The sequence below is a fragment of the Nannospalax galili genome, unplaced genomic scaffold, assembly GCF_000622305.1.
Source record: "Nannospalax galili isolate Female #2095 unplaced genomic scaffold, S.galili_v1.0 scaffold1379, whole genome shotgun sequence".
Lineage (NCBI taxonomy): Eukaryota > Metazoa > Chordata > Mammalia > Rodentia > Spalacidae > Nannospalax > Nannospalax galili.
The window spans coordinates 332,681-352,163 of NW_008343573.1; the positions used below are offsets into that span (position 1 = coordinate 332,681).

Genomic DNA, 19,483 nt, shown 5'->3' on the forward strand with positions numbered 1-19,483 from the left:
CTGGTAATTGGATGAAGGGCTGAATGTCTTTCGCCCTCCTGACCAGGGCCTCCATCTGCTGTTTGTCTGAGGCCCCCGTTGTTGATTTACAATGGGTGGCCATGGGAATGGGGTTTGTGGGGTGCCAATGACTTGTTTTTATGGCCCCCATGATGCCCCTGGTCTGGTATATAATTGTGGGCCACAGTTCCCAAATGGTCTTATTTTTGAACCATGGTGGTTTCAAGGCTGGTTTCCCTGAAAAAGGTCTAGATTTAGGTTTAATGGGAAATTTTTTATGCTCAGCTTGTAAAGAAATCACCTTGTCTGTTTCTATTTCTCTGGCTTGCTTTAGGAATGAAATTGCATCTCCAAACGTTTGGCAATTAGCCAACATGGACGTGAGTGACATTCTCAAATGACTGGGAGCTCCTTTAATAATGATTTTTCCTCATAGATGGTAATAGCGGGGAGGCTTGCAGGGTGGGTGATTGATGATATATTAAACACAAGATATCTAGTTTTCTTGCCAATTCAATAGTTTCCTTCATCGTCCTCCATGTTCCATCGCTTTCAAAACTAGTTAAATCCAAGGTTGGGAAAGCTCTTCTCCATGCTGCAGTTACCCAATCCAGCAAGGAGTGAGTTTCTCCTCTTGCTTTCTAAATTACTTCCTCTAGTGCATCAAAAATGTGTTGATTCTCAATAATTCCTTTAATGTTAGACATTTCATGGCTAGTCATCACGACTGTATCAGCTCCTTTTTCCCATATTTTAGTCGTATAAGGTGGCATCTTTTTCACCTCTTTGGCCAAAATCATGTCTTAGCTGCTGTAATTCACTTCTAGTAAGTGGTCCCGGTGATTGTTTCTGTTTCAATTCTTCTAGCAACTTCTCCTAGCCGATATCAATTTGACCTTCTGCGCTGTTACCAGATCGACCATGAGGTGGTTGGGGGCGCCATCCCATCCTCCCCATCCGGGAAGGGGTTATTTTTACTCCAGCGCTGGGTTATCCTGAGAGCTCATTTCTTTCCGTTTATTGTGTCCTCATCGATATCTTGTATAATTTTGCAGAGGAACCCAGGCACTTCTTCAACAGCAGCTCTTTCCAATAATGGTTCCATCACAGTGGGTGTCAATAGCGGGTTGTCGACCTTAGGCTGTTTCCTATACGTAGATAATTTTGCTTTGACAATTTCGCACGTACGGTCCCATCTGGATCCATTAGTGTCTGGCCCATCTGCTATTTTTGCCTTGCGGAATTTACTTATGAGGCTCTGCATTTTTACTTTGTTAATTTAGTTGCTAATGAATATAGGACATTAATGTACCGTTTATTCAGGTGCCACCGGACACGGCTGCTATTTTGCTTGTAAATTAAATTATCGAATTTGCGATCCGCGTACCTTGCTATTCGCTTTGCTAATCAGTCCCTCCTGTGTCCCGGCTTCTGCTTTCCCTGTTACCCGGGCTTAGGACCAGCCTTCGGACAGGCCTCAGGTCAAGCCAGTGCCTTTGTGGGGCTGGCCTTCCCCTGGGGTTCCGGGTGAGCTTCACCAGCCAATCATCCATCTCTCCGCGACTGGGATCTTAGGACAATTTCTCACCCCTGCCTTTGTGGAGGTAAGCCCTGAGCGGCTGGTGTCCTCACCCGAGCCTGGGGGTCTTCTTGAAGCCCTCTTTGATGTCAGTGTCCTCACCCGAGCCTGGGGGTCTTCTTGAAGCCCTCTTTGATGTCATTCAGCATATGGCTGTCTCCGGGGTCTACTCGGCCCTCCCCGTCTGGTTATCTCACACCCTTGGGTGTGTACTAGGCATATATGACTAAGCTAATTGTACACGGTTTGAGGGCTAGTTTTTAGTGTAACAGTTTGCATTCCGTTTTCCATATAATGTTCTTTACACTCAGTCAAGATGCTGGTTTCTAAAAGCATACATGGATGGGCACATTCAGAGTGGACTGAGGGGAGGAGGAAACGTATCAGCCTCTCTGCTTCCTGATACTTCAAGGTGTGAAAAAATACTGAGTCACTCTCCAGTTGCCCCATGGCCCTGCCCTAGAACCACACCTTTCCTGCCTCCGAGACTGAAACTGTGAGTCAAAATAAGTCTTTCCTCCTTAGAGAGATAGAGAGAGAGAGAGAGAGAGAGAGAGAGAGAGAGAGAGAGAGTTAAGTAAAGAGGGGCTGGAGCAATGTCTCAGCGGTTAAGAGCCCTGGCGGCTCCGGCAGAGGACCCAGGTCCAGTTCCAGCACCCACATGGCAGCTGACAACGTTCCGGGGGAATCTAAGGCCCTCTTCTGGCCTCTATGGGTGCTGCACATCACATGCAAGCAACACTCACACACATAAAATGTTTAACTAGAAAAGAAGGAATACAGTCCATGTGATAGTATTGTAGTCTCAACTCTACCTTTCTTACAGAACAAAAAGACCAAGTGGACTTCCGGTGCGATCGGCCGAGGCCCAGAACTGTCACCACCTAGGGACCCCTGAGCCCAGCCAGCCCCCATTGCCTGCTGCCTGCACGCGACACCACGGAGTGCGCGCCTTGACAAAGTGGCGCTAAACATGCTGCAGCCACCTGAGTTCAGGAATGAAAGCTCATTGGCGTCAACCCTGAAGACTAATGTTCTTCATAGCTTTAATGATCACCGTTCCTACTGGGCTTTATTTTACAACAAAATCTTACATATTCGAGGGTGCCCTGGGAATGTCCAACAGAGACAGGTATTTTTATGCCGCAGTCGTGGCAGTTGTGGCGGTTCAGGTCGTTCTCTACGTGTGTAAGTGGCCTGGAAAGAAGGCTCAGGACAGTGGCGTGAAGGCAAACCAGGGATTAAAGTGAGCCTCACCTTTTGATAGCATGAATTTATTTTTAAATATGATAAATACTTCTGGGGAGTTGTTAATAAATGCATTGTATTTGAGTAAAATTGAAAGAACATATTAAAATCATTCAGGGAGTCAGTCACATTTGACTAAACTTTGACCCACAGTAATTTTAACTTTGAATCTCCATTTGCAAATAAAAATTTGAGAAAGTTAAATAGGTGCAAATGCATATGCTAAGTGAATTACATCTTATCCTGTGAAGAATTTAATTCTTACAACAAAAATATTTTATAGCAATTTGCCCTATAGTTACTTCTCAGTTTTATTCCTTTGGATGTATTAAGAAACACACAGTGAAGCAAATCTCAATTTCTTTTTTCACTGGAAGACATTTCCTGTCAGAAAAATATCAGGTTCTTGGGTTTGAGATTCTAATTTCTTGTGGAAAGTTGCTTAAATTGTGAACAATGTAATTAATCTGAATGTCACTGAGTAAGGATAAATCTCACATTCCTTTATTTAATGGGGAAAGTTGCTTAAATCACACCCATTCATGTAAAAGGACTAGGTTTACTGAGGGCCAAGAGATGAGCTCACTGCAAACTTTGTGACTAACACAATATTGCTTCCTCATTCTGCTTTGAAATTAAGCTTCAATTACAAACTTTACTGAAATTCCTTTTAATTTTTTCCTACTTAATAAAACATAGTATGTGATAGGTATTAGAATATCAAAATGTTCAGTTTGCATGCATTGAGAGGGAAACAATTTTGAAATCAGACCTTGAGGTTTCTTACTATTCTTGTCTTTTTTCATCAGAGCTAAGATACATCCTATATTTATAGATGATCCTTGAGGTCTTTTTATGAGAACTCCTCCCCTGAAAATAAAATAGTCCTGTGACCTTTCTTCAGTACCTTCAAACTTTGATCAGACCTACACCCTGGATACTATATATATGCAATCTAAAATGCTGTCCCCAAAATTTTTATTTCTCATTAGAAAATCATATATGTTCTGTAAAACACTACAAAAATTCATATTAAGGCAGAAAGAAAATAAAAATTGTCCCATAATGTTGCTACCTGAAGATAATCACTATTTTAGTTTATAACTTGTGTGCAGTTTTGACAGGTGTTCCCCAGTGCTAGTTCCAGAAACACTACAAACTTGGTTTAAGTTCAAATTCTGCCAACTATACCAGAGAACAGTTTTTCAAATATATGGTTACTGACCATTGTCTTAAAAAGCACATTGCTTTTTCATTCTTCTGAAATTCAAATTTTAATTGTTTTTGCCAAAAAGAAATGATAATTGAGCAGGTAACCCAATTTGAACATTGCACAACATGTGCATATATCAAAAAATTACCTGGCATCCTATAAGAAGTATGTATGTTTCCTATGTTTTTATATATCAGTTAAAATAAATCTAAAAATAAATTCAAATAACTTGTTACTGTTTATCCTAATACAAAGGCCCTTGCTTATATGTTTGCCATGATTGATTCATTTGTCCAAAGTTACTCTTTATCCTATGGAGCTAAACTGAAGGAATAGAGAGATTATTAGGTAAAAAAGACAAATACACATTTCTGCTATTGTTAAGGAAAATAATGGATCAGTATGATTATTACAGGTTTGTTCTTAATTGTGTGTAGTTTAAACATCTTTAAGCAAGTATTCTACTTGCTTTGTTTACTTTGTAAACAGTCTATTTTTAGTTATGATATTTGAGACTTGAATATTGTGTAGTAGATTTCTGGATGGCTCCCTCATCAGGTGGCCTGTTGTATTTAGAGTTGTCTGCTCAGTTTCTTTTTATATAATGCTAAGCATTTTTCTTTTCTTGTATTTTGGAGATCTTGTGCTATTTGTAAAAGATATTTTGGGATCATTTTGTTTGATTCCAGACATTTGTGAGTTAGGTAACAATACAGAAAGTTTTCTTCAAATGTTTCAACCAAGGATACATGCAAACATAAACCATTTTCTCTTGGGAATAAAGTACAAGTGTTTGAATATTAAAATCAAATGCTCAGATTCATATTCAAGATTATTACAAAACAGACTTGTTTTCTAAGAATTTTCCCCAGGATTTTAGCTATGAACTTACCATTTAAGTGCTGTTAACTGTTAATTAATGTGATATTTGACAAATGAACACGTTTTTCAAGATATCTTACTAGTTTTCTCTTGCATAAAGTACATCTGATGTATTGGAAGGGAAAGCTACAGGTGAACTGTTATAAATGTTTTACAGTAGGAATATGGTCACTGATGTTTAAAAACTGATTGTAATAGTAACCTGAATAAGGGAGTACAACTCCAAGTGTCAATACAAGCTACTGAATTAACCCCATTTACCATAACAATACCTTCCTCACTTCCTTATTCCCTGAATAAGCTCCCCCCCACTGTTGAAAAACGAAAGTTTGTTGTAGGATGCATCTGATATCATTAGCCCTTCAAATGGATACCATTTCACATGCAACAGTAGCATTCTTGTTTGTGCTCATAATAAAGAATTTTAAACCTGCCATGAAAAATAACCAAGTTTCATGAAAATTTAACAGAAATAGATTGTAATAATTAGAAAGTTTTCATCAGAAAGCTCATACTGAGCCAAGTATAATGGCACATGTAATCTCAGTACTTGGGAAGCAGAGGCAGGAGGATCAGGGGTTCAAGGTCATCCTTGGCTACGTAGTGGGTTCAAGATCATCCTGGGTCATGTAAGAACCTGTCTTCAAAAACCAAGAACAAGAACAACAACTACAAAAACAACTGAAAAAAAGACCAGTTTTATCAGCTTCGTCAAAATAAGTTGCCAATGGACTTGTGTTCATTTTCCATTTCATATATATCTTATCAATTTTTAAAGTTATAACAGTTCAACTGTAGCTTTCCCTTCTAATACATCAGATGTACTTTATGCAAGAGGAAACTAGCAAGATATCTTGAAAAAATGTGTCCATTTATCAAATATCACATTAATTAGCATAGTTAACAGAGTATTCAAGTAGGTCAATAAAAATACTTAGACAAGTAAGGTGTACATAAAGGAAAGCTAAAGCTGAGGGATTTCAATCCTGTTTTTCATGTATCTATTGTGTATTTCTGATCTCCAGACAGTTTCATATTTAGTATCTAATTTATGCTAAAATGAATTTTAAACTTACTATTCACTAGTGAAATATGCTATTCAGATTCTACTCCTGTGTTTAAGTTTGCTTTCACCAAAGTTGTGCCAAAGTACACATTAGTAACTATACAAAATTTATTTTTCAGTGGCATGGAATTATCTTTAAAAATTACTTTTAGAGACATTGAAATGCTAACTATAAATACATAGTCTTTATTTCTTAAATAAATCCAGATTTCCTCCCCATTTCTCCTGGTCACACTTTCTCCTTGCCTGTGTCATCACTACGTGTACCTGAAGTGTCTTGTGTTGCCTTTAAGATGTTCTGCAAATCATATTTGTCAGTTATCCAAACTAATTTTCCTTCCAGTGTTCAGTGAAATCTCACTGAACAGGAATAATAGCAATAGCTAACAACATCTGCACAGCACCTTACAGTTTGCAAAGAACGTTCACATAGTCTCATGAGTTTTACATAGTGAACATGTTACAAGATGCCCCTTGATGTCAATGGTGAGAGTGTTAGAATTTTCAGTCACCAGTGTCACTGTCAACCCTGTAGCACTGATTAGTGAAGTCACTGAGGGTGGGGCTGGGGGAGGGGTTGTTGTCACAATGGGGCCTGGAGTTCTTAGACACTTGTGTCAGGCTGCCTTTTGTTAAGTAATGCTTTTCTAGTTCTTTCCTGAGTGGGTTTTGTATTCTGCATATTGTAGCCTTTAATTTGTATTAAGTGGCCATCTGTTGTCATTAAAAAACCTGTGATGCTAGGAAAAAAAAAAAAACAAAAAAAAAACGCGCCAACTAACGTCAAGAGCCCTGTGAGCTACAATAATGACTGGCCTGGCAAAATAGTCTTTCCGGTGCAATAGTGGTATGAACCTTATAAGAGTAACTAATCACTTTCTGATTGGATTTATGGTCTACTTCATATACATGGAACCCATACATGGCACCATTACTGGGACAAGAACATATGGCTAGACACAGGCCATGGGGGCAAACCTACTACTATTATTCTACTAAATGGACACAGTACTAAACTGATTCCTAATGACTTACAGTTACACCAAGGTCAGTGCATCCCTCAACTCTCATCAGAAAAGCTTCTTTTGTTGATATCACAGAGACCCTCAACTGGTCAGCGTGCAGAGAATAAGAGACTGTGGAGTACTTGGCCCTAAATGGGACATCTGTATCACACTCCTTTCCCAAAGGCCCAGGGATCTTTGCAGATGGTACAGAGAGATCATAGATTCCAGAGGTAGTAGACAGCTACAACAAAATAGTGTTTTCCAGCCACAACAGGGAAGTCTCTCATATGAACTCATAGATGTTGTGACAGTGTACACAAGACCTATGCAAACCCAAACCAGACAAAAACCCAGCCTGGAGACAGAAGGTGAGCATGAAGTCTTACTCCTAGCTGAGGAGATACTAGCAATTGATAGCTGCTGAGAGAGAGAGAGAGAGAGAGAGAGAGAGAGAGAGACTTTTCTTTTAAGGGTGTGACACCTAGTAGGTTGACCAGAATCCAAGGGATGGACTCATACCATAGAGCATTTGGGAAATACAAACTGGACTTGAAGAGCTTTAAAAAATAGATCTGAGAGAAGTCTGGGTGAGGGGAGTTACATGTAATCAAAATGCATTCTACGGAATTCTATGAAATTCTCAAAGAATCAATAAAATCTTATTTAAAGGGGCTGGAGAGATGACTCAGTGGTCTAGAGCATTGACTGTTCTTGCAGAGGACCACAATTTGGTTCCCAGCACCCTCACATGGTGGCTAACAACCATCTGTAACTCTAGTTCCAGGGGAATCTGATGTCTTCTTCTGATCTCCGTGGGGATTACACAACACAAGTGCACTTAGATACATTCAGGCAATACACTCATACACATAAAATAAAAATAAATAAATAAATAAAATATTTTAAGTATTTTATTGAGTTTTTGTGCATTTCGCATAATATATTTTAACCAAATTTAGACCCCCACCCCAGCTCCCCACAGCATCTTACTAGGGACTGGGGCAGACAGTAGGGTTGAAACTGAACCTTTGCATTTCAAACAGCTCCTGCTACATAGACCTGTGAGCCACAAGTTCAGGATTCCATTCTGTCCCTCTAAAATTCATAGATTGAAGTTCTGATAGTGCCTCACAGTGCAATCTTTTTTTAAAAAAAATTTACTGCGCTTTTGTAATTTCATACAATCCTTACTCAAATTTAGATCCCCTCCCCCATCCATGGCCCCCATTCCCCCACCAGACCTCATATATTCTGCCATACATGTTAAGTCCTATCCAGTCAAGAATTTGTACCCAGATGTCCTTCAGTGTAAATTCATTCACTGGAGTCTAGTCAGCCCATCTAGAGATTGTATATAGGGCATACTCTCCCTCACCCAGTAGCAATCAGTCTCTAGTAGTTCTCAGTCTAGGGCCGGCCTGCCACCCATTTCTCTCCTCCCCTCTAGGACCTTGTTTAATTGAGATGGTGTGTATCTTGTGCTCGATGCCACCCTTGCCACAGTTCACATGTACAAGCTTCCAGTGACCTGAAAGCCTCTGCTTTTCTGTGTTCATGAACCAGCCCTGGCTCTTATAATCTTTCCACCCCTCTTCCACAATTGCTTTGAGCCATGGGTGGGTGATGTTCAGTATAGGAGTCCTATCCAAGGATACACACTCTGCAGTCCCTTATTCTTTAAAATGTGGCCAGCTGTGACCTTTTGTGTGCATCACACCCTGTTGTATAAGGAAGCTTTACTGGTGAGGCTTGAGGGATGCACTAGTTTTCTCTCTACCCTTTGTTCTGCTATGTTCCATGAGCCTTAGGTGTAGAGGTTCAACTGTAAAAGTGTCACCTAGTACTGAATATCCCTCAGACATACATGCTCTGTGTCTGTCAAGTTGTGCAATTCTGCAGTAACCTCTATCTGTTGCAAAAAGACGCTTCTTTGATCAGTGGTGTTCAGTATGCTTGTCTATAAATACAAGAATCCGTATTTAGCATATGCTAAGAAATTTCGTTTGTCTAGAGATATGAAAGAGATAGGATTTTCTCTAGGGTCTATGTCCTCTCCTGTCATTTGTATGTGGCTGAGTTTACAGTGCCCCCCATGAGTTTACTCCCATTGAGTGGGCTTTAAGTCCAATTAGATAGCTGTTGATTGCCCCCCCAGATAACAATACACCAATAGAAGGAGTTTGCCATGATGGTCCTCATGGTTCTTAGGCTTTGGGGCTGAGTTGGACTATAGATAGTTTTTCTCCCTTTGTAGTTTGCATATTATCATCTAGCATTATGATGGCTAAGTTCAAGTAGAAAACTTCCAGGTCAGTTCCTGCTCCATTGCTCCAACTCCTATATCCAAAGCATGTCCTGTCTTCAGCAGTAGTGTCTTATATACTAGTTCTGGGAGATAACCAAGAGGTTTGGCAATAACCTGTGTTATTTTGGGAATCTTCTGGACCACTCTCACCAACCATTCAAAGGGAGGTCTCTTGTGTATGGCACTGAGTTCCTTGTCAAGCAGTCCCAGGTATACATGTGCACCAATGTTCAGACACTCATAGTGTAATCGTATTTGGAAATAAGATCCTTGCAGATATAATCTGTTAAATTGTGGTAAGGTTACATAAGTAAGAGAACCTGAATCCAGTATGAATAATATCCTTACAAAAGGGGGGAAATTCAGAGAGAGAGAGAGAGAGAGAGAGAGAGAGAGGGAAACCTCCCTCTACAGATAAAGTTAGAGATTACTCTTACAAGCCAGGAAATATAATATTATGTATTATAAAAATGGAAGAACAAACTACAACAAGAACTTAGGCAAGAGGTTTGGAACAGAATCTCCCTTACAGTTCTCTGGGGGAAGCCACTCACCAGCACCTGACTTCCACAACTGGGAAATGCAACTTTCTTTTTTTTAAAGCTGTGGTTTGAGGCATTTTGTGGTAACCTTAGCAAACAATGCGTGTATTGTTCCACTTAGTATATTATAGTATTAAGAGAAATTGCATCTGTATTTGGTCAGAGGTATACATCTTTTTCACCACGTCAGAGTAATTAAGACCAAGTAATGCCAGAGAGGTGACTACCATGACTCTTAAATATGTAGACTATTAGTCAACTGCTAATCAGCATTTAAAAGTCACCCTTACTTGTGTGCAAATCATTTGAAACAAATGACTGCTGTCTTTAGCAAAGCAAGTGAGATAGGATGTCCTCTACCCAGTGCTGCTGAGTGTCCAGTGACATATCTGTTCTTATATCTTATTTGATGAACAGAAATTGATAGAATCTTCAAATCAAGGTGGCATAACATATTACAAAGTATAAAATACAGTCTTCGACTTGAATATGACATGAAATTAAGATGTGGAATTATTAAAACTATTTATTCCAATGTTACTTTTGTTAGCATATGAAACATTCAAGTGCTCCTATAACATGGAAATAGCTAAATTAATCATAATATATTTTAATTTTTGAAAAGAACACTTGAAACACACCATTAAGTTACAAACACGGAATATGTATAAAGAAGAGACTCTCAAAGTATCAGAGACTTTGGATTCCCAAGACTCTTCAACAGAGTTTTGACTATTGTTTTCTGTTTTCTTGATGATAATAACACATCAATGGCTAGGAAAGTCTCATTCTTCCGCTCATGTACAGTGGTATCTTTCAGAAGCTATTGGGAATATCATAAGTATCTGAAAATACAATTCAACTCCCCTTTCCAATTTCATGTGCACAGGAGATTGGATTTTCTTCATGTATTCAGGTAGAACAGTGTTATCACAGCAGGTCAAACACAGAAGCACAAGGGGGAATCCATTTGATTGCTACCATCAGATATTAAAAATAATTGTAAAACCTCACCACTCTGACTACTAAACTTTTATTGATTTGGACATAGAACATTCTTATCACTAAAATATGTCCCCTGGACTAATTAACATGTAGTAGACTTATTACTAAATTTTTCAATAAATATTTTGATTCAATGTAATACACAATAGTAAATATTAAGAATAAAATACATGAACAGGATTCCAAAATCCACATTAGAAGATAAAGGAGTACTAAATCCCCAAATTTTAAGAACTTCTGTAACAGATGTTGTCTTACCTTCGTAAGGAAGAACTAGAGGAACTTACTAGACCTTTAAGAGGAGACTAAATCACCAAGACTGATAATATGTGCCTGTTGGGTTGAAAGGTTGTTGATATTTTAAGCATTTTCCATGTTTCCAAAATTTTCCACTTCAAAATGCATTTCTTTTGAGTCATATGGAAGGTAATTTGTTTTAATTTGCGCTGTTGTTCTTTGCCTTAATAAAAACTCCTTGCCCTTAACCCATCATTTAAGTCCTAACGTTGTACAGTATCTCCTAATCATAAAATTCTGCCAGATTTAAGGTCTGCAGACAAGTTAGCCATAAGATAAATAGAGGTAGAAATTATCAATGTAATTTATGATGTACCAGCAATTTCCAGAGAAATGGTCTTGGAAACACCACAAACAAAGGACTACGGCACACTCCTGCCAAGGCTGAGATAAAAATTGACTTTGTGCTTATTTGTCCATAGGCCCAGTTACCACAGGATCTTAATATTGCCCACGACCTTAAATCTCATCCATCTCAAAATCTCACCAGTGGAGGAGGCTGCTGCTCAGCATTCATTTGTTTCGATGTTCCCCAAGAGTTTTGACCAGTGTGTTCTTAAGTAGTTTGAAGCGTTTGGGGGTTTTTGTTGTTGTTGTTTTGGTTTTTTTTTTTTTTTTTTTGTTTTTTTTTTTTTTTTTTTGGTTTTTTGTTTTGTTTTAAAATCTAGCTGAGTTACACTTCTCAGTATCTACAAATTAAAACTAGATGTGTGACCTTGAGCTATTGTCATGGGTCACATAACAAGCTCTTTGCGGTTCTAAGATTAGTGGTATAAGTTCTTATGGAGTTGCTATGAGAATTACATATTTTAATAGATGAAAATAAACACAGTAGCAGCTGACACAAAACTAATGGATAAGTAATGCAAAGCACTCAGTGATATTTATATATTTATAAACACTTTCAAATTTGTATTGGCATCAGCAAAATGGCCCCTCACTTTCTTAGGAATATTCTAGAATCTGTATACCTCCCTCTCTCTCATATTTTCTGCTCTAGTCCCAATTTTTACAATCTCCAGCACACATCACCAGTCTGCTTTGGATTGCTCTCTTTCTCTCCAGAGTATCTAGAGGATATATTGTCTGGGGCATCTTCTGTTGCTCCTGGACTAAATGCTTCTGGTCAAGTCGATCATCTCCTGCTTCCATCACTATCTTCTACCTGCCACCTTGTACTCCTCTCCACGGGCTGACACGGCATCTCTCTGAGAGCTTATTCAACACTTCTCTTCTGGAAGTTTTGGGGTTGTGTTAAAATCTTTGCTTATCTCCTATGAGATGACTATTGGACTTCATTAAACCCTCATGCCTCCATCATTGTGGCTCCCAGGAGTAATAGAAATTAAGACAGAAATCTTCAGCAGAATTCTAAAAATCTTGATTAGGCTTTTATCTTATGTATCATTTGAGATTAGATAATGTCTTAGACAACTCTCACACAGAAAGTTTTTCATACATAGACTTCCATACAACAATAGCTCTCCAAATCTCTTACCATTAACTCCAGGCTTTTCCTAGCAAAAGACAGGAACTACCCACAACCATATAGGGAGCAGGGAGGAATGAGAATCATTTCATCATATATATGTGACTGTTGCTCTCTGTGTCTGATACTGAGAACTGGAAAATTCCAGATAGACCTGTGCTTTTCCATTAGTACCCCATTCCCCAATCCCAAATTCTGTGGTTACACAAGACTTTATTATTAACCTCTAGCTCACTCTACTGAATGCTCTATGTGAAGGTGTATTTGCTCAAAATAAAGGAAAAGAAACAGAAGCTATCATTCATATGAGTATTACAAAATAATCCATCTTATCATTGCCTTGAAGAATTCAGATTTGAGAAAGAGCGTGGAAGACTTGAAATTTTTGGCATTTAGGCTGAATTCTGTTTTTAGAATGAATTCTGTTTCAGTATGAAAATTAAATCTCAACAATATATGATAGAAGGACCCCTGAACCATACTAGGTGCACCATGGGGTCAAGATGAGTGCTACCTCATCTTTGCTCCCCCCTTTTCTACATGGTATGTAGAATTTGAACTACTTTTATAAGAATAGTTTATAGGGGCTGGAGAGATGGCTAAGCGGTTAAGAACACTAGTTGCTCTTGCAGAAGACCCAGGTTCGAACACCAGCACCAACATGGCAGCTAACAACTGTCCATAACTCCAATTCCAGGGGATCTGATGGCCTCTTCTGTCCTCTGCGGGCACTGCACAACACGGGTGCACTTACCTACGTGCAGGCAATACACTCATACACATAAAATGAAAATAATAAAATATATTTTTAAAAAGAATAGTTTATAGTTGAGAACTTTCTAACTACTTTTAACATGGGGAAATCTGTCAATCAAACTCCTTGAAGCATATCAACCTCCCATATTTACTCATCTGAATGGAAGCTGTAAGTTGACAGTCAAAGCTATTGTTGTTGGCATATTCTTCATTAATGCCAGCAACTTACATATTTTACAAATATTCTCAAGTGTTGAGAATAGTCTTCCTGAAAGTTCTGCTTTGCTAAGTACCTGTCTTATAATGTCACCAACCTTCACCCTCTTTACCCCCATCATTTTCCCAAGTCCCTCAATTTGTGTTGATATAATGAATTACAAGAATAAAATAGTGCAGAGATTATTCAGTGTATTCTCTATCTCAGAACATCATTAGCCAATGTTAGGCCAAGAAACCACTTCTAATTCTTCATATGATTTGAACAAATCTCCTTATGCCAATCTGTTCATTAATGCTTTTGCAATTATAGCGCTTACACAATTTGAATGCATGCCTATCATCACCTGTGTGTGCAGATGAATACAAAATTATGCACATGAGCTTCTTTTGCAATATTCAAAATAATAGAAGTGTGTAGCCTATAGGTAGTACATATACATATTTGTAGATACATATGAACATCCACCTGTGTTTGCTCATGTGTTCCTGTGGACTTGCTATGATAATATATTTGGTTATTTTTCTTTTTGGAAACTGAGAGACCTCAGCCTATTTCACCTGTTGTTATATAAGCTAGATAAGTCAACACCAGTGAGCTTACAGGAAGAAATTAATTTTGCCATCTCACACTGTGTCTACTATTTCCTCCTCTCTTGTCAACAAATTCCACTGATGTGAGTGATTGCTGGTGAATCATCCTTTTGAGAAAGGCAGTGACAAGAAGTTGCTGAAATGAGCTAACTTTGAAAGAAGTGATCTATCTCATTTGCTTGGAGTTATTGGTAAAGAGACGCATTCTTATTTGTTCTCCACATACTGTGTAAATTTGGTCATGCTGACCACATTCATCTGTTGATATTATTGAATTTCATTCTTGGCTGAGCTCACATGGAACAAAAAATAAGATAGTTTTGCATAGGTTAAAATTAAGGGGAATAAGGATCTTGACAGTTTATTTGGTCCCCTAGGGGTCGGCAGCTGTCTGCTTTGGTAGTAAAATTCAATTTCTACTCTGCACATAGGAGCTGGGAAACAGCAGGGGACCCCATTGGATCTTAGTATTTTGGCTTCCTCATTTGTGAAACATGACCAAACACATTAATTTCAGTGGCAGGAAAGACATTAAAATAATATCAGATGGGCATGAACAAATTGCAATCATTAAACACAAACTGTCACAAAAGTAGAATGAGAGACAGACTCCAGGTTAGAAACTCAAGGTGCAAACAGAATGTGGAAGTTCTCGGTTTTTGATGTTCTGAGGTTTTGTGGTGATGCTCAAGATGTACAGATCAAAAGGGCTTTCAAGACCGTTTTTGTAGAGCACAGCTCATCTTATCCATCATCATGCACAGATAATCTAAGGGACTCTCTGCTCTGTCCACAAAATGAAGTTTAAAATTTTAGTTTGTGATTTGAAGCCTTTCATCTTTAAACTTCATCTTCTCTTTGCAGTGTTATTGCCTATAGCTGCTGCCTCAAGCCCTCTCAGAATGACTCAGCAGTCTCTGTGTAAAGCCAGATCATCCAGTTCCCCCTGGATCTTCTTATATAAAATACTTTGGTAGGCTTCTCTGACTTCCAGCCACGCTGTGAAATCTCCATCCTTGCACTCTCTGGCTCTCTCGTGCTCCTTGTCCTTCTTCCTCTCATTCATCTGTTTTGCACTTGATGCTTACTAGTTTATGCTTCAGCTGATAGTTACATACTCTGTGCTTAGTATCATTAAGGACTGGGCCTGCCTCAAGTGTCGGTTCTCAGCACTTCTTACTCCTTTCCAAAAATAAAATATATGGAAAGCACATTATGTGATGATTGATTACTTGATGCAACATTTTTGTTTCTAAATACTATTGCAACATTAACTACATAGCATGACACCCCATTTACATATATGAACAGTGAAAAGTAGGATTATTTTATTACTTCCTAAATCATAGAATCAAATCCAGATTATTTTAGAGGCAAATTTTACCCAAACTTTAAATATCTGGCTATTTCAATAGCATTTCCAATGTACTACCAGGAATTTTCAGTGTGGAAGTGGCGTTATCCTGTCTAGCATAGATATTGTCACTGGTCTTTACTTCTTAGATACCACTAGCATCTTCCCTTTAGTCTTGAGAATGCTAAAAGTTACTCCAACATTTCAAGCATCAGTGTCCAGTGGGAACAAATTCATTGAACTCAAGAGTAAAAGAAAAGTGATCATTTCAAACTTGACAATAACAAGAAATAAAAGGAAAATTATAAACACTGATAATACATGCATACAGTTTAAAACTTAGAACAAGCATTAACAAGGCCATTTAAATGTGTGTGAAAAAGAAATTCACCAAGCTATGTTTTTCTCAGGATTTAATTAATAGGTGAAATCTATAACTAGTTCCTGTTATGTGAACAGATTAAAAGAGAAAAATGTGATTATTTCACTGAATTCAGTTTGTGGAGTCTATGAAATTCAACTGACTCTTGGTTAAAACAAGCCAACAATAACAGTAACCCCCAATAAGGTAGTCTTGAAGGATATTCCATAGCCTGTTAATAGTTACATATTTTTAAAAGATAACATTCAATATTTTAAGTAGGAAGCCACTAAAAGATTCCTTTTAGTGTCAGAAGCCAGGCTAGAATGGAGATTTTTCTAAATTTATGTTTATAGCTTTATCTTCTTTCTAATCTTTTTATTTATAATTTATCATTTGCATCTTACTAAACTAAGACCTCTAGTGCATACACAAGTAGTCGATGTAACACGTGTGCATAATGTATGTGAGTGATATATGTGAGTGTGTGTGTGAATGCATGCAATGCCCATGGAGATCAGAAGACACTGGGTGTTGGTCCCCCGCTCCCTTCTTGGCTGAAGCAGGGTCTCTTATTCACCACTGCGTACACCAGACCAGCTGGCCCACAAGCTTCCACACATTCTCCTTCTCCACTTTCATCTTGTCATAGGAACACTGGAGTTACAGACGCACATTATTCCATCCAGACTTTTTATATGGGTTCTGGGAATCTGAACCCTTATCCACTAAACCAGCCCCCCAGCCCCTGAATTTAAGAAGTTGAAGAATAAAGAAAGCAGTAAGATTTCATTTTGTATGTCAGGGAACAAAAAAAGAAAGCTAACAAAAGCCAATAGGCAAAAACAAAACTCAAAGATAGAAAAATTAAAACAGAAACAGTTTAGTAAAACACAAAATCATAACTTGCAAAGAAGAAACATGTGAATGTGGTTGGCAAATCACAGGGACAAAAATTATTAGAGGAAATGATATTATAGACAAAAGATGCCCAACTTTGACTTGATTGGTTTTCTTAAAAATAAATTAAAAAAGAAGATGGATTCAAATATGCACTGAAAGAGCACTTTTCTAGAATACAGAAAACCTCCATATGTACTTGAAAGAGCACATTGTGTTTCCAGAAACCAGACACGAAAACTAAAAAGCCAAAAATAGCCTGGTGAAGCCATTGAACCTCAAGGATTAAAAACAGCAGAGCTCACAGCTTTGACATCATTTCTATGACTAAAGTAATTCAAAGTCTATTTACAAAGAGAATTGAGGCTAAAACAATAGAAGAATTATGGTTACAAAAAGCATAAGTATTACACATAAATATTAGAGTCTCCAGTAATGTACCACAATTATAAATTACAATAAGTCATATATCAATGCTCCTAATTAGAAAGTTAAAAGAATTGATTTCTTCATCTTTCAGTAGAGAAATTCAATATATTGATACAAGTGAATACTTCAAAAAATACAGATTTGTGTATCTTATGATTATTATGTAGTGTAGCTAAACTTTAGCTACAATAAAGCTTAATATTAGTATAAACTTTCCATATTTTTCTAAAAGAAACAGGCATGTCTGTGTATACCTGTGCTTGTATATGTACACAAGTACATATTCAATAATATAGACATCAGCAGTGGCCACAAAATGGAAACAGAATATAGACCTCATTAGCAAAGGCATACTTTCTTTAGCTCTCTATACAAGCATAGATATGTATTAATTAACACTATTTTTACGAATGCCTAGAACAACATGCCTCATGAAGTAGGTACTGACAGAACTGGTGAGTATTGGTACCACTTCAAAGCTGTTGAACTTGTTGCCCACCATTTTTCCCAAGTGTATTCTGACCCTCAGCACCACTGAACTCTTCATTCTCTGGAAGTCCTTATAGCTAGGTGTTTGGGGGAAAATAATTTTTGTGTGTTTTTATTTTGTATGTGTATACATGTGTATGGGCACATGTGTGGGAAACATTTTTTGCCTCACACTATGTGGGTTTCATGAATTGGACTTAGGTTTCCAGGCTTGGTAGCAAGTACCCTCACAGAGCCATCATCCTCAGCCCTGGTTTTTGTTTTGTTTTGACTTGATTTGTTTTGTTTTCTTTTATTCTGTTCCATTTTGTTTGAGACAGGTCTCCCTGTAGCCCCAGCCGGACTAGAACTCTCTATGTAGACCAGACCAGCCTCAGTTTAACAAAGATCTTGCCTCTGCCTCCAGAGTGCTGGGATTGAAGGTGTGTGCCACCACACCTGGCTAGTTTTTAAGTTTTTATTTGTTTTTTGGTAATTTCAAACATGAATGCAGCATATTTAGCTCATTTCCACTCTCAGCTTCTGCCCTGCACTCCTACATTCCCCTCCACTTCATGCTATCTTCTTTCCTGGTGTTTTTTTCTTTAAACCAATGGGTCCAATCAGTGCTGTCCATATGCTCATGGTGTAGAGTGACATCCACTGGAGCATGGGCAACCTTCCATGAGTCATCTCACTGAGAAAACGATTCTCTCTCTTTCAGCAGCATCAACTGCTAACAGCTCCTCAAATAAAGTTGGGACCTCACGAGCCTCTTCCCTCTCTATGCTGAAGTGTTGACTTGCTTGATCTTACGCAGGTCTCATTCTGGTAACCACAACTGCTGTGTGTTCGTAAGTACCAGGACTGAGTCATGTCCAGAAAACGTTATTTCACAGCAACCTTCCCTGACCGCTGGCTCTTAGAATTTTTCTGCCCCCTTTTCCAGGATGTTCCCAGAACCTTGGGGGTGGGGAGGGGTGATATAGATGTCCCATATAGGGCTAAGCACGCTATAGTCACTTTATATCACACTTTTAACACAAAGTCAAAGGGAAAATGATTATGGGAAGGAATTCATATGCATAGGAAAGTCAGTTCTTATTTAACTTGTCTCCTTCACAATAGTTAGAGCAAGCAAGCATCTTATTTCCCTACTCGGCTATGTATCCATAGAAAACTCACTCTCTGTTCTCAAAACTTTCTCTTCTCTATAAAGTGTTTCTTGCTCTCAGTAAAAGATTCATATTCAACTATGACTGGATGAATAAAAAAATTAAGTGTTTGAAAGTTAAAAAGCCGATGCCCTGGCCTGTGGGATGAATGGATTGCTGCCAAGCCTGATGACCTGACTTCAATCCCCACACAACTCACAGAGGAAGGAGAAGACAGACTCCTCAAATTGTGCTCTGACCTCCACATATTTCACCATGTCATGGGTGAACTCCCCCATACACACATATGCAAATAAATAAATTATTGTAATAAAAATTAAAGAAGCAAGTGTAGATTGCATATACTATAGATTTTACTCTTTGCTAAATATCTACTTCTCATTTAAAATATGATTGGGAACATACATCAACATAATTAAAGCCATATATAACAAACCCACAGCCAACATCATTCTAAATGAAGAAACACTGGAAGCATTCCCATTGAAATCAGGAACCAGACAAGGCTGTCCACTATCTCCACTCCTCTTTAACATAGTGCTTGAAACTCTTGCAAGATCAATAAGACAAGATCAGGAAATTAAAGGAGTAATAATT

General features: G+C 38.2%; 1 pseudogene; it reads left to right on the plus strand.

The window, feature by feature from the left end:
* Positions 1 to 374: 374 nt before the first annotated feature.
* Positions 375 to 2,843, plus strand: LOC103739397 (annotated as a pseudogene).
* The last annotated feature ends 16,640 nt before the right edge of the window (positions 2,844 to 19,483 follow it).